The sequence below is a fragment of the Equus quagga genome, chromosome 8 (genome assembly GCF_021613505.1).
Source record: "Equus quagga isolate Etosha38 chromosome 8, UCLA_HA_Equagga_1.0, whole genome shotgun sequence".
NCBI classification, from domain to species: Eukaryota; Metazoa; Chordata; class Mammalia; order Perissodactyla; family Equidae; genus Equus; species Equus quagga.
The window spans coordinates 126351953-126364673 of NC_060274.1; the positions used below are offsets into that span (position 1 = coordinate 126351953).

General features: G+C 54.9%; 1 long non-coding RNA gene across 1 annotated transcript in view; it reads right to left on the reverse strand.

Annotated features, from left to right (window-relative positions):
* Window positions 1–350: 350 nt before the first annotated feature.
* LOC124243453 (uncharacterized) overlaps window positions 351–12721 on the reverse strand; it is a 14503-nt gene continuing 2132 nt past the window's right edge. Inside the window, exons 2-3 of the long non-coding RNA XR_006889670.1 lie at window positions 1386–6317; window positions 351–910 (exon numbers count right to left, since the gene is read on the reverse strand). This is a non-coding gene — a long non-coding RNA (uncharacterized LOC124243453). The remainder of the gene's footprint in view (window positions 911–1385; window positions 6318–12721) is intronic.

Sequence of the window (12721 nt, forward strand, 5' to 3'; positions counted from 1 at the left end):
TGAGCTGGCTCCAAAGAAAACGTGTTTACTGGAAGCGGCGTGTGCAGAGGGCGGAGTCAGGTTTCCACCCAGGTGCCAGCAGGAGGTGGGCGGTGCCTTGGCCGCCTGGCTGCCTTCATGGGCCCCACTGCCAGACACCGCTTCACGGGAGTCGTGACTTTATTGTGAACATTGCTGGCATGGTGTGTTCTTAAACTGTTCAAACGTGCCTCCCTACCCTCCAGCACTCTGTGTTTGTGCTGCAGATGTGGCAGGATTGACAGCTCTTGCTGTGGTGCTGGCAGCGCACGGCTCTAAGCTGGGGTGGGGTGCAGGGGGTGGGATGAGAGCTGGTATCCAGAGAGCAGGTACGAGATTAGCTTCTGTTCGTGCTCATTGCGGGCCAGGCCCTGCTGCCTGTGCTTGCTTGTAATTCCCAGGACAGCCCCACGGGGGAAGTGTTACCGCATCTTGCAAAGGAGGAAACCGAGGCACAGAGATGTAGAGGAATTTGCTCGCTACTAACGGCACAGGCGGGACCTGAACCACGCAGCCTGGTCTCAGAGCCTGGGCTCTGAGCAGCGTGCGCGACTGTGCCACGAGAAAGATAAAGCTTTTTAAGATAGAGGAGAAAATTGGAAGAATATTATCTAATCTTGGGATAAGATGGACCCTCTTAAGCCAGATAGGAAACCCACAATTTATAGAGGAAAAGACTGACAAGATTTCCCTCCGGCTTTTTATTTTGAAAAATGGCCACCTTGAAGATTACTCCGGCTGCTTTCCCCGGTCCCTCCCTCTCACTCTCTCTTTTAGGTAGTGGTTGTGGTCAGTAGTTGTAGACGGGGTGGGTGTTCCCCCTCCAGGCACTTCAGCGGGCATTTCCTAGGGGCAGGCCGTTCTTACACATAACGTAATAGCAGTGTCACACCTGAGAAAATTAACGAGAATTTTCTAACATCCCTTAATAGTTCATCCATAACCAAATTTCCTCAATTATCCCAAAATGTTTGATAGCCTTTTTGTTTTTCCAAGTCAGGATGGGATCAGGATGGGGCAGGATCCCTCACGGGGCGTCACGCAGACTCTTGACGAGTCCAGCTGGATTTCCTGTGGGCATTCTGTGCTCCGGATTTGGGTCCTGCCATGTGGGGTCCTCCATCCCCCGTGCTGCCCCTGACCTGAAGGGACATCTAGGGGCTTCAGGAGATCCAGGTCAAACCCTTTTGACGGGATTACCGCCTATTGTGTCACCCTGGGCCCTGCTGTTAGTGATGCTGTTAAGGAGATTAAGACCGGATCTCCAATCCTGAAGGGCTTTCTCCTCCCGCTTTGTAGTTCGTAAGTAATCTGTGGGGGAGAATTCCGAAGCTGCAAATAAGCGGCGCCCGGCAGCTTTCACTTACTCGTTTTCCTGGGCCTCAATGATCCAGGCCTGAATCCAGTACACTGGAGTTACCACGGGTGATCTTCTCAGCGGACGTGCCTTCTGCAGGATTTAGCTGTATTCTTCTATCAAGAAGATCCTCTCCTCACCCCGCCTCCTCTTAGCATCACTACCGTCTAGTGGATTTTTGTTGCTGTTACTGTTCAGATGTTATAATATAATCAATTACAAAATTAACAGATTTAATTACATTTCTGTGGAATAGAGTAGGAGAATTTGCTTGCTGTGTGCATATGCAAGATAAATAGTTAAGATGCCTGTTATACAAAGAGTTCCTGCCAGTTTTAAGGAAAGGATTTTTAAAACCCCAAAGACAAGCAGGCAAAGAATAGGACCAGGCAGATGGTTCACAGAAGAGGAAATGCAGATTGTCGATGACTATGAAAAGATGCTTAACCCCGAGTAATCAGGGAAATGCAGATCACAAGAGCAGGGCCTGTGTCCCTGTCCGCATGGCAGAAAGTACACGGATGGCTTCTGATGCTGGTGAGGGTGGCAGAATGGGTGTTCTCGTACATGGCCGGTGGGAGAATGGGGGTATGAATTGCTGCCTTCTGTTTGGAAAAGTAATCAGGCATTATCCATTAACATGAAAAATTCATATGCCTTTGAACCCAACTGTCCTACTTTGGGGCATGTGTCCCGTGGAAAGAGACTCACAGGTACACAGGTATTGATTACAGCCTTGCTTGTAGTGATTAAAAAAAAAATGGAAGCAACTGGAATGCCCCTCAGTAGGACATGGATGGTGGCTGGAACATACATACTGTGAAATATTATGAAGCTAACAGAAGAGTGAGCTGAACCGTCGCATGGACCGGGGCTGGCTACAAGAACATTCGGTGTGCGGCTGCTCCTTGCTGCCCAGGCTGGGGCAGTTTGGGGAAGGGCGGGAGGCCGAGTCCTGTTGAGATGGTGTGGGGAGTGGACACTCATTCTGGAAGCTTCCTCATGAAGGAAAGGGAGGAGGGCAGGGGGCCAAGAGCAGTTTTCTGAGTGTGTTGTGAATGTGGTTTTACACCCTAAAAGAAAATTTTTAAAATTTGGGCAAAGCGTACATTCATTGTATCTATTAGTCATAGTCCACTTCTTTTGTGTCCCACCCAGAGCCAGGATCACAAAGCTCTCCTGAGCCCTCGTTAGAATGTGTGACCCAGAGCAGCTGCAGGTGTGGCAGGCTTTGGGGCACCCAGGGTTCAGCCAGGAGAGGCAAGCCCGTTCATTTTCCTGGCGAGCAAGTTCTCTGTCCCTCGTCGAGCCCTCATCCTTAGGTCAAACGGTCTTCTGTTTCTTTTTCTTTTTACAAAAGTAATATACTCTCTATAAACATTTCAGAAAATATGCATTTCACAGAAAAACAAGAAGAGGCAGAAAAATACTCACTGTGGGTCATAAGTATCACAGTCGGTCCTGTCCTCATTTTGATGTGGTCCTTTCTTGCTGCATTTTTTGCGTGGGGCCACGTTACATACAGTTTTGTATCTTGCTTTTAAAAAAAATAATCATGAGCCAGCCCTGATGGCCTAGAGGTTAAAGTTTGGCGCTCACCGCTTCAGCGGCCCAGGTTCAATTCCTGGGCAAGGAACCACACCACGCACACCACCAGTTGCCGTGCTCTGGCTGCCGCTCACGTAGAAGAACTAGAACAACTTGCAACTAGGATATACAACCATGCACTGGGGCTTTGGGGAGGGAAAAAAAAGACCCAAAGTGTTGCAATATACTAGGTAAGAGAGTCTCTGCAGACATTAGTTTAAATGGTTGCACGATATTCCACTTTCTAGAGACGCAATGCTTTACTTCCTCATTTCCATGTCGTGGGATACTTGGGGTTGCTTCACTTTTTTGGAAGTGCTGGACTTCTTTGGGCCTAAACCTTTCCCTCTGTGTCAGATGGTCTCTGTAGGGGCCCCTGCGACATTAGCATGAGGGGCAAAGGGCCCTTTTCCCCTTTGTGCGCTGGGCTGAGCTGCTGTCCAGCCAGATGAGAGTGAAGCGGTGATGGCTCCGACAGCAGGACCAGAGGACCCACTCCCCACATGCACGCTTGCTGCCACAGGGGCCTCCCTAACACAGAAGCCAGCTCTTAGGGCTTTCTTCGGTGAGAAGTAGATTTCATTTTAAATTTCTATTTCTTGGAAGACCAAAGGAGCATGAGTGGTTCCCATGTGTATTGGCTATTTGTACTATCTTTACTCTTGTCCAGATTTTGTGTTTGTTTTCTTAAGCAATGTCTGTGAGCTTTGTATGTATTAATAGTAACCCATTGACATAGTTATGTTTTTTTCCCCCAGATGTTGATTTCCCTTTAATTGTATTCCTCTGAGGGTTTTTACCGTTTTTTCTCGTTCAGGACTTTTCATTTTTATATAGTTGAATATTTGCTCTCTCTCCTGTCTTTAAACCCGATGAGCCTGGCTGCGTGTTGCTCTCAGCTTCCTCCTTCCCCACCAACCAGCTCAGCCTCCTCTGGGGTTGTCCCACCATCAGCACTGACCCCCAGAGCCAGTGGGCTTCCCCGGGCCCCAGCCTCGCGTTGTGCCAGCTCGGCACGGTTGGGGCCCGGCGCGCTTGGAGTAGGGGTTGGACACCAAGGTCAAAGACTTCAGGAACGTGGTGGGCGTGAGTGAGCAGGGCAGGCTGGGGGGTGAGGAGGGGGCACAGAAAGCCCAGGGAGGAGAGCGTGAGACCTGTTTGCCTGGGCCGCGTGGGCATTTGCAGACAGGGTACCAGGGACTTCCACCTCTGCCACTGCGTGTCGTGCACTGGCCGTGCCTGGCGGCCCTGAGACTGGCCGCGCAGAGCTACTGCTGACTGACCCTGGCCTGGCTCTCCTTGCTCTCCAGGGAGGGGTCCTCCCGGGGGTCTCATGGCTCTGGTGTTGTAAGTTCCCAGAGGACAGTGGCTCCGCGGACGGCTCAGAGCCCTCCTAGCCCTTCTCATCTGGCAGCTGAGGGCCCTGCAGCCCAGCACGGGGAGGGCCTCGTCCACCATGGAGCTCCTTCCGTCTCATCCTCTGTGGGCCCCCAGTGGTCAGCAGGGTCACCTGACACTGTTTCGCAGTGATGGCGTCGCCTGGGGGCCTAGGCCTGAGAGCTGATGGGCTGGCTGGGGCAGCGAGTCATCGGACTGAAGGCAGATGAAAGTGGAATTCAGATGAAAGTCTAAGACCCCACTGCTGAGCTTCTGACTCCCATTCTCAGTCGCTCTGCGATGCAGGAGAACAGTGGGGCTGGGAACACGGAGTGCTGCTTAACAGGAAAATTGTGCGGTTGAGCCGGCCGCATCTGGGCCAGTCCTGTGCCCAGAGAGCTCAGGTGGTTGCCCTGCCTGGGTCCTTCTGCGAGTGGGCTGGGGCAGTGCTCGGGCCTCCACCGCCGGATGTGGGCAGAAGCCGGGCGGTGGAGACCCTGCAGGGCAGGTGGGGAGGGCAGGTCTTGGAGTAGGGAATTCCTCCATCACACGTTCCTGGGTTCCTGGAGGGCTCAGGGAGCTTGTGGTCTCTCAGGGAAGAAGAGGATCTTCAGGTCGGGAGGTGGTCTCACATGCTCATCCTCTCCTCCCTGAGCGGCAGGCTGGCCTGGCCCTCTGTGGCTCTGTCTACATGGCACGAATGTGAGGTGTGCCGAGGGCCCATCAGCCCCAGGGAGCTCCCCTTTGCCTGCTTTCTCCTTTGTAAGCTCCAGAACCTGTGTCAGCCCCTTGGACTCATCCAGGGCTGGGAGAGTGGGAGTTGGGGGCAGGAGTTTGTTTGGGAGGTGGGTGAGTAGGAACCACTGAGGCGGGGGGTCTTTTTGGAAGGAGGGGCTCTGCTAGGAAGGGCAAGGCTGGGCCGCCCGGGTGTGAGTACCCAGGAGGAAGGAGAGGAAGATAGGTGGGGGCTGCCTGCAAGATGAACTTTGGGCTCCTATGTAGGCAGAAATCTCACCAGGCCAGGGAGGCTCAAGCGCCTGGGCCAGCCAGACAGCCTGGATTGGAATGCCAGCTTCAGCTGCCTACTAGCTAGTGACCTTAGGCAAGTTACTTGGTGTCTGTGGCTCAGATTCCTCATCTGTAAAATGGGTAGATTAACAGTGCTTTTCTCAAAGGGTTGTCGTGAGGGCTGATTGGGTCAATATGTGTAAAGTGCTCAGAGTGGGGCCTGTCGTGTTTGATAAGTGGCTCTGATTATCAGGTGACCAGTGGCTTCCCAGCTAGCCGCTGCCTTGGGTGTATAGGGCAACAAAGGTGACTCTGCTGGTCCTGGGGGCCCCGAGCAGAGGCCGGCTCTGAGCGCAGGGGCAGGTGTCTGCTGTCCTGTGTGTGCCCAGGAGCGCAGGCCCTGGTGAGATGAGAACAGATTCTCTATTAGTTCCTACGGCAGAGACAAGATGAGCTGGGGACGCTGAGAGGAGGCCGTGAGGTCTGGGAGGCCCCAGGGCTTCATGCTGCCAGTGAGAATGAGCTGAGCATCTGCGGCTGAGCTGGCAGGGCTGGAGGGAGGTGGTCTCCTTGTCCAGCCCCTGCTGGTGTTGACCTGGGCCCAGCCCCCCAGAGGGCTGTGGCTTCTTTGATGCAGAGCCCACCCTGAGGCTGCCTAGGGCCTGGGCATGTGTGTCCGGTGCTGGGGACAGTGGGCGGGCCTGGCCTAGGGAATGGGGCAGAGCCCTGCGTCTCTGTAGGCCCCGCCCCTGGGGAAGTTACCTGCCCCACTTTCAAAACCTGTAAGAGGAATTCAGATGCTCTTAAACTTTTGTCCAGTAGACTCTCAAACTACTTGAGTCTTTTTTTCCAAAGTGTACGCAGACCCTCAGCCCATTTCCTTGAGACCCCGGCCTTCCATGTCTGTACCTGAGCACTCAGGTCGAGGCGCCACCCGGCAGCAGCAGGTCCGTTTCTGCAGCTCCTCCACCTGGGAGCAAAATTAATGCAATTATTTGAATATTTTATTGCATCTTCCCTTTATTAAAATATTTTACTTTTATCAAAATAAGATGAGAGCAAACTGGAGAGCTGATACTGCTGTGGAAGAGTAAAGATCTCATGAATGGAATGCATTTTAGAAGCCCATTGGGCTGAAAGAAGCAGATTTTTAGCCCATGGGACTTAAGCTGGACCATGTGTTCAGTTTTAAAGGAAGAGAACAGCATTTAAAAAGGCATGAAATGCAGGAAACGTGTCAAAATCAGGATGAAAAGGCATTAGGGAACGTATTCTGTTAGATTCTGAGTTCAGAATCCCTGTCTGTGATGTGGTCGTGTGCATTGTCCTACTGCCTGCCCTTCAGGCCGTCGGGAGGATTATGGGGAATGAGATGTGTGCAGGCTGCTCCCTTTCCTCTGCAGGGAGGAGCTGTTGAAAAGCATCAGAGTTTCCGGCCGAGCACGCATGCGCGGGGCCCGTGGTCCTCAGATGGCCCCGTGGACGTGTCTCCTTCTGAGCGGGGAGCAGTGTCTGTCTAGGACCCTCTCTGGGTTTTAGAGTGTGGCAAGGCAGAACCAGGTCAGGAGGCCGGTTGGGGATGCACAGAGGGACTGAGTCTTTGAGGGGAGGACCCTTGTCCTGTCCACCATGGTGCCTAGGACAGAGTTTGCGGAGAGAAAGGAGTGTGGAGAAACTGCCATTGGGTAGCTCATTTGGTGCTAGAAGGCCGTTTCTGGGCTGGGATTACTCGGCCCCTTGGGGGGTGGTCCTAGTTTCCTCCCTTTGGGGAAAGGCAGCCCTTGAGCAGCTGACACCCTGAACTTGGGAGATGGGGGCAGAATTCCCCATCTCCTCCGAACAGCGCTGGGAGGGTCCGGAGATGTTTCTGTTCAGCCTACCTGCCCGACCCCCTGGAGCCCACCCCCAGAGTCTCAGCTTCTCTATGTTTCCCGGGGCTGCTGTACCACAGTACCACAAACTGGGGGGCTTCAAACAGCAGAAATCTATTCTCTCCCAGTTCCGGAGGCCAGAAGCCTGGATCCAGGTGTGGGCAGGGCCGCGCTCCCTCTGAAGTCGCTAGGGGAGGGTCTGTTCCAGGCCCTCTCTGTGGCTTGTAGATAGCTGAATGCTCGCTGGTTCTCTTCACATCGTCTTCCCTCTGTGCGTGGCCGTCTCTCTCTTCAAATTTCCCCTTTTTATGAGGACACCAGTCATCTGGGATTAGGGGCCCACCCTACTCCAGTGTGACCTCATCTTAGCTCATTACATTTGCAACCACCGTATTTCCAAATAAGGTCACATGCTAAAGTACGGGGGTGTTAGGACTTCAAAATGTGAATTTCAGGGTAACACAATTCAGCCCGTAGCAGCTTTCATCATATTTTCAGAGGGAGACATGATCCAAATGGGCCTCGGGGATCGCCTAGGTCCATCTGTGCAGTCTCTCGGAGAAGAGCTGGAGGGACCAGTAATCAACAGGCCTGAGCCGAGGTGGAACTACTGAGGCGTCCAACTAGGTTTCTGATTGGAAGAAGGCTAGCACTGGTTTAAGGCTCCTGTGCCCAATATCACTCTGGCTCCTTCTATTGATCACCTGTCGAGTGCCAGGCACCGTGCTGGACCCTCCACAGTCACATCTCTGCTCTTCATAGCAACTTCAGCTGAAAAGGTGGGCTTATCCCTAGTTTAGAGACTAAAACCCGAGACCCAGTGAGGGTAAGGTGTCTGTTGATGGGCACACAGCTAATAGGTGCCAGAGGCTGATCCCAAACCCAGTCCTCTCAACCTCTCACACAGTGTGTGTGTCTTGCCAGTGCACCGCCATGCCTCTTGACCTGGGCTCTGTGCTCGTTATTTGGCCTGTGATTTATCTCCTTGACAGACTGTTCCAGCCAAGGGCCTTCTCTTACAAGCCTGCCTCTCTCTGCACAAGGAGAACAAAAGCTTGGGTGTGTAGTTCATGCTCAGCAAACACATTCCTTCATTCATTCACACAGAATCCTTACACACCTCGGCATGCCTGGCCAAGTTCTAGTGGGGGAGCATCGAACACACCAGAGCAGTATCTGAGAGTAATGAGCGTGAGATGGCTGTTGTTCAGAGAGCAGCTAGGTGCTCAGATGGTGAGGGAAGGCTCCCTTGGGAGGAGACCTGGGCGAGCTGAAGGATGGGCAAGTGCAGACGCCCTGGCCCTTCTGGGCTGTGTGGCTGATGCAGGCACGGAGGTCGGGGGTGGGGGGACGAGTTACAGCAAGTCAGACCAAAGGGGCACATGGGCATTTGAAAAGAATCAGGAGCCTGGTGTAATTCTATACCAAGTGGAAAGCCCACTGGGGGGCAGTGGCTGGGAGTGCCCAGGTCACTTCTGGATTGGCAGTGGGGTGGGGGTTGGGGGAGATTAGGAAGCTGCTGTGGGGTTTAGGTGGGCAGGGCCGTGGCTTGCCTTGGGCTGTACAAAGGAGGTGGTGAGAGGTGGATCTGGGACACGTTGAGGAGGTGGAGCCAACAGGACTGACCCCGGATTGCATGTGGGGGAGTGGTAAAAAGGAGGGAATGGAAGAGCGTGCCTGGAAGGTTCTTGCCTGTGCCATTAGTTAAGGTGGACACTGGGGGTGAAGTGATTTGGGGATGGAATTTGGAGGTTCATTGTTGCTCCTGCGTCAAGCTGTCTCCGTGGACAACTCCCGAACCTTGTAAAGAGGCCGTGTCCTGCAGGCTGGCATGAGCGGCGGGTTGTTGGGGAGGCTGTGGGCAAGCAGGGGTTGGGGGCAGCCCAGAGTGTCCCCTCTTCTCCTCAGACCCAGGGACCTGCACAGAGAACAGAACTTGCTAGAGACCATCCAGCTTCAGGTAGCTCTTGAGTGTGGCACTCGCCACCTCCCTTGGACTCTCTGGCCAAAGGGCATGGCCAACATGCCTGGTCACTGTGGACTGCTACTGAGGTGCCCCCCTTTCCTTGCTGCACAGCCGGTGGCCCCTGGCTGCAGGAAGATGTTTTGCTGCCACCTTGTGGACAAGAAGAGCCAGTGCGATGTTGGAGGGCCAGCGTGGCTCCGGGACCACTGGAGGCTGCTGAAAGAAGCCAGAGCCTTTCCCTCGCAGCCACCCACATGCACCCTTTGCCTTTTAGCAGAAAGCTGGCTCTTCCTCCTCTCTGAGAAGGACATCCACAGGCTCCCCGTGGGTTGTGTGGCCTGAGTTGGGCACACCTTAGCACTTATCAGTGGATCAACCAGCAAATATTTGAGTGGAGACTAGGTACAAGGTTCTGTGGGGCACCTGGGCTGGAGCCCGCCCTTTCCTCTGCCTCATGACCAGCGTTCCATTTCTGTGCTGTGCTCATGTCACACCTTTGCAGGGGTCCTCTTTCACCCTGGCTCCCCTGGAGTGGGTTAGTAGTATATCCCCACCACCCCCAGGCACAAGGTGCCCACACGGGCACCCTCTTTTGTCATGCAGAGCATCTGAGGCCTGGGCTGGTCTGGATAGCCAGTCCAGCTTCCCAAGCTGTGGGTACCTCTAGAGTCAGCCTGTTCTCCTGACTTCCCGGCGCTTGGAGCAGAAGGGGCTGCTCGGCACTCATCTTCTGCACTCTCTGCTTCCAGGGAAGCGTGTGTCCATCCTTGCCCAGAATGCACACCGCAGGCATCACGAGAGATCGCATCTTTAATTCCCCTAGACACTTCCCTGAGGTCTCTCACCCTTAAGTGACAGATTCAGCTTGGTGTTTCTGATGACCTTAAGAAACAGAGAACTGACAGGAGAGCTGGTTTTAAGGAATCCTGTACTGTTTACAAGGTCCCAGCCTGGAGCTTGGTGGGCTATCCTAATTTCCTTTGGGCTCTGTTGAGTGGAGTTGTACTTGCCGCATCTCTTTGGAAAAGAATCTTGTCAGAACACGGAGACCTTGTCCCCGACAGAGGGCTGATGCCAACAGGGAAAAGTGGTGTATGTTTGCACTGATCTCCTTTCTAAGGTCTTCAACTGGCTTGATGTCTTTGGCTGGACATATTTGTGTAGGCAGGTGCCCTTCTCTGCTGTGTTTCTCCGGGTCAGGAGAGGTTTCTGGGAAGAGGTAGGAAGGAGGCCGCCAAGTGAGGAAGAGGCAGCTGTTCCGGGTTTGGGAATTGAGCCAGGCTGAGCTTCTACCTGGGCTGATTCTGCAGGTGCGGTGGGAGCTGGGAGCTGGTGTGTCCTTGGAGAATGGGAGATGTTCTTTCACCTCTGGACCCGGCACTGCTGGCTGCCTTGCCCGAGCTGTGTGTGTGTGTATAGGTGTAGCTGGGGGCCTTTCCCCTCCTATCCCATCCTGCTGTCCTACTGAGAGAGCCAGTGGGTTCTAAAGCACCCCATCCCCTTTCATCCTGTCCCCCTCAGTCCCCAGAGACAGGTTCCTATGGCCACTGCCCTGTGCTTGCACTTCCATTGGCTTGGGTGGAGGTTTGTGACTGAGCAGCCTTACTCTTTTCGGGAGGGGTAATTCCCCATGTGTGTGTGAGAGAGGACAGACAGACAGATATGCAGATAGGGAAGTCGAGTGTGGGAGACTTAAACTTGGAACTGTGAGTCAGGATTCCTGGGTTGTGTTCTTGTTTCCATGCCCAAAGGATCCTGGGAAGGGCCCTTCTGCGGAACCATCTATTACATGGGGAATATGCATCCCGAGAGGAAGAAGCCATCCTCATCATTGTTAATAACTAGTCCCAGGAAATACGGATTCACCCCCAGGGCCTCTCCGGGCCGGGAGATCCAGCCCGGGACTTGGGAGTGTCCAGCTCTTTTCTGCGGGAGCACCTAGGATGGAGAGGCCCTGCCTTCCTCAGGCATTCCCCCACCCCAGCCCCTCAGGAATGCGCCACTTTTATCTTGTACTCTGCTTTTGACTAGGACCCTGGAATTCTAAAGCTTAGAGGGGACGTTGGGAGTTGGGTTGGAGTGGGGGTGGAGGAAACCTGGGTGTATTATCTCTTTAAAGGAAATGCAAGCCCCCTCATCTTTGCCAGTACCTAAACTGGTTTCTCCTGATCTGCTCGTGGTCCTTGTGGATTACGGTAAACTGGCTCATCTCCAGGGCCTCAGGAGAGGACTGATGTTTAAAATGCAGTGGAAGCACGGCAACTGCCCCCCCACCCCCATTCTGGGGTGAGCCCTGCACTTAACGCGTGTCTGGTGCAGCCCACACTCAGGAAATTCAGAGGGCATCGGCGCTTGGAGAGAGTGAGCTTACGGCTCCAGCCAGTACTGCAGGCTAACGCTTCGCCTCTGCCTGGCCAGCCAACCTCTGGACAAACTCTGGACAGGAGGTGAGACCCAGTGACAGGAGGAGACCGGAGACTTCAGGGACTCAGAAGTGAGTCCCTTGTCCAGAACTGTATGGTCCAGGTCCAGAGCTTACCTTTTGATCTTGTCCTGCCTTAGGCAGGACGGCACTTAAGCCAGTCCGGATGATTTTGTAATCTCCAAGGAAGAAGACAGCTTCAGTCATTAACAGAACAGTGGAATGAGCATCCAGCAACTCTGATTCTTGAGTTTCCCAATGTCAGAATGAGCCAAAACCTAAGATAGGCTCACCTCATTCAGCCCCCCATTTTACAGATAAGGAGACTGAGGCCCAGAGATGGCATCCGACTTGCCTCCTGACTCCTGCTTCAGGCTCTTGTTAATTCCAGCCCTGGGTATCACCTTCTGGTTGCTCTTCCTCTGGAGAAAGAGCAGATGGCCCACTGCTCTCCAAAACGGGGCACAGTGTGTGGTGTGCTGAGGACTGTTATTTATTTGGGCTGCTCTTAATGACAGCTCCTCGCCTACCTGCCCCAGTCCGAGGAGGAGCCCTGGGCTGGAATTTCCTGTTTGTTGAGGGCTCGGGGGCTGCCCCAGCATGCTGGCTCCCCCGCCGCCGCCGTTCCAGGGTGTTCCAGGCCAGGCTTGCCGCCTCTCCTTGCTGGGCTGGCTCCCGGCCTCTCCAGGTCTGGGCTTGCCGGCTGCTGTGAGGTGGAGGCGTTGAGGGACTCGGTCGGCGGCCGACGCCAGTGCCCAGAGGCCGGAGGTCCGTGCGCCCCGGCCGCGGCCCCGGCCCGGGCCCAGCCCCGCGCCCCTCGCCATGGGCCTGGACCTCGCCCGCGGGCCCTGAGCATGGAGCGGGGCCGGCCGCCGGGCGACAGCTACAGCCAGGAGCGGCCCGCCGGCTGCCGTCGCGCCCTCAGCGTCTGCGACTCGCTGGACGTGCACGGCGCCCCGGCTGACCGCGCCGCCGCCGCCCTGCAGGCCGCCCTGTGCGCCGCGCGTGAGCAGCCGGCGCGGCCGCGGAGCGTATGCTCGGGCGCCTCGGGCCGGTCGCCCGCCGGGCCCCGCAGCCTGCTGCTCGGCCTCCTGCGCCCGCGCCTTGGCCGCCGG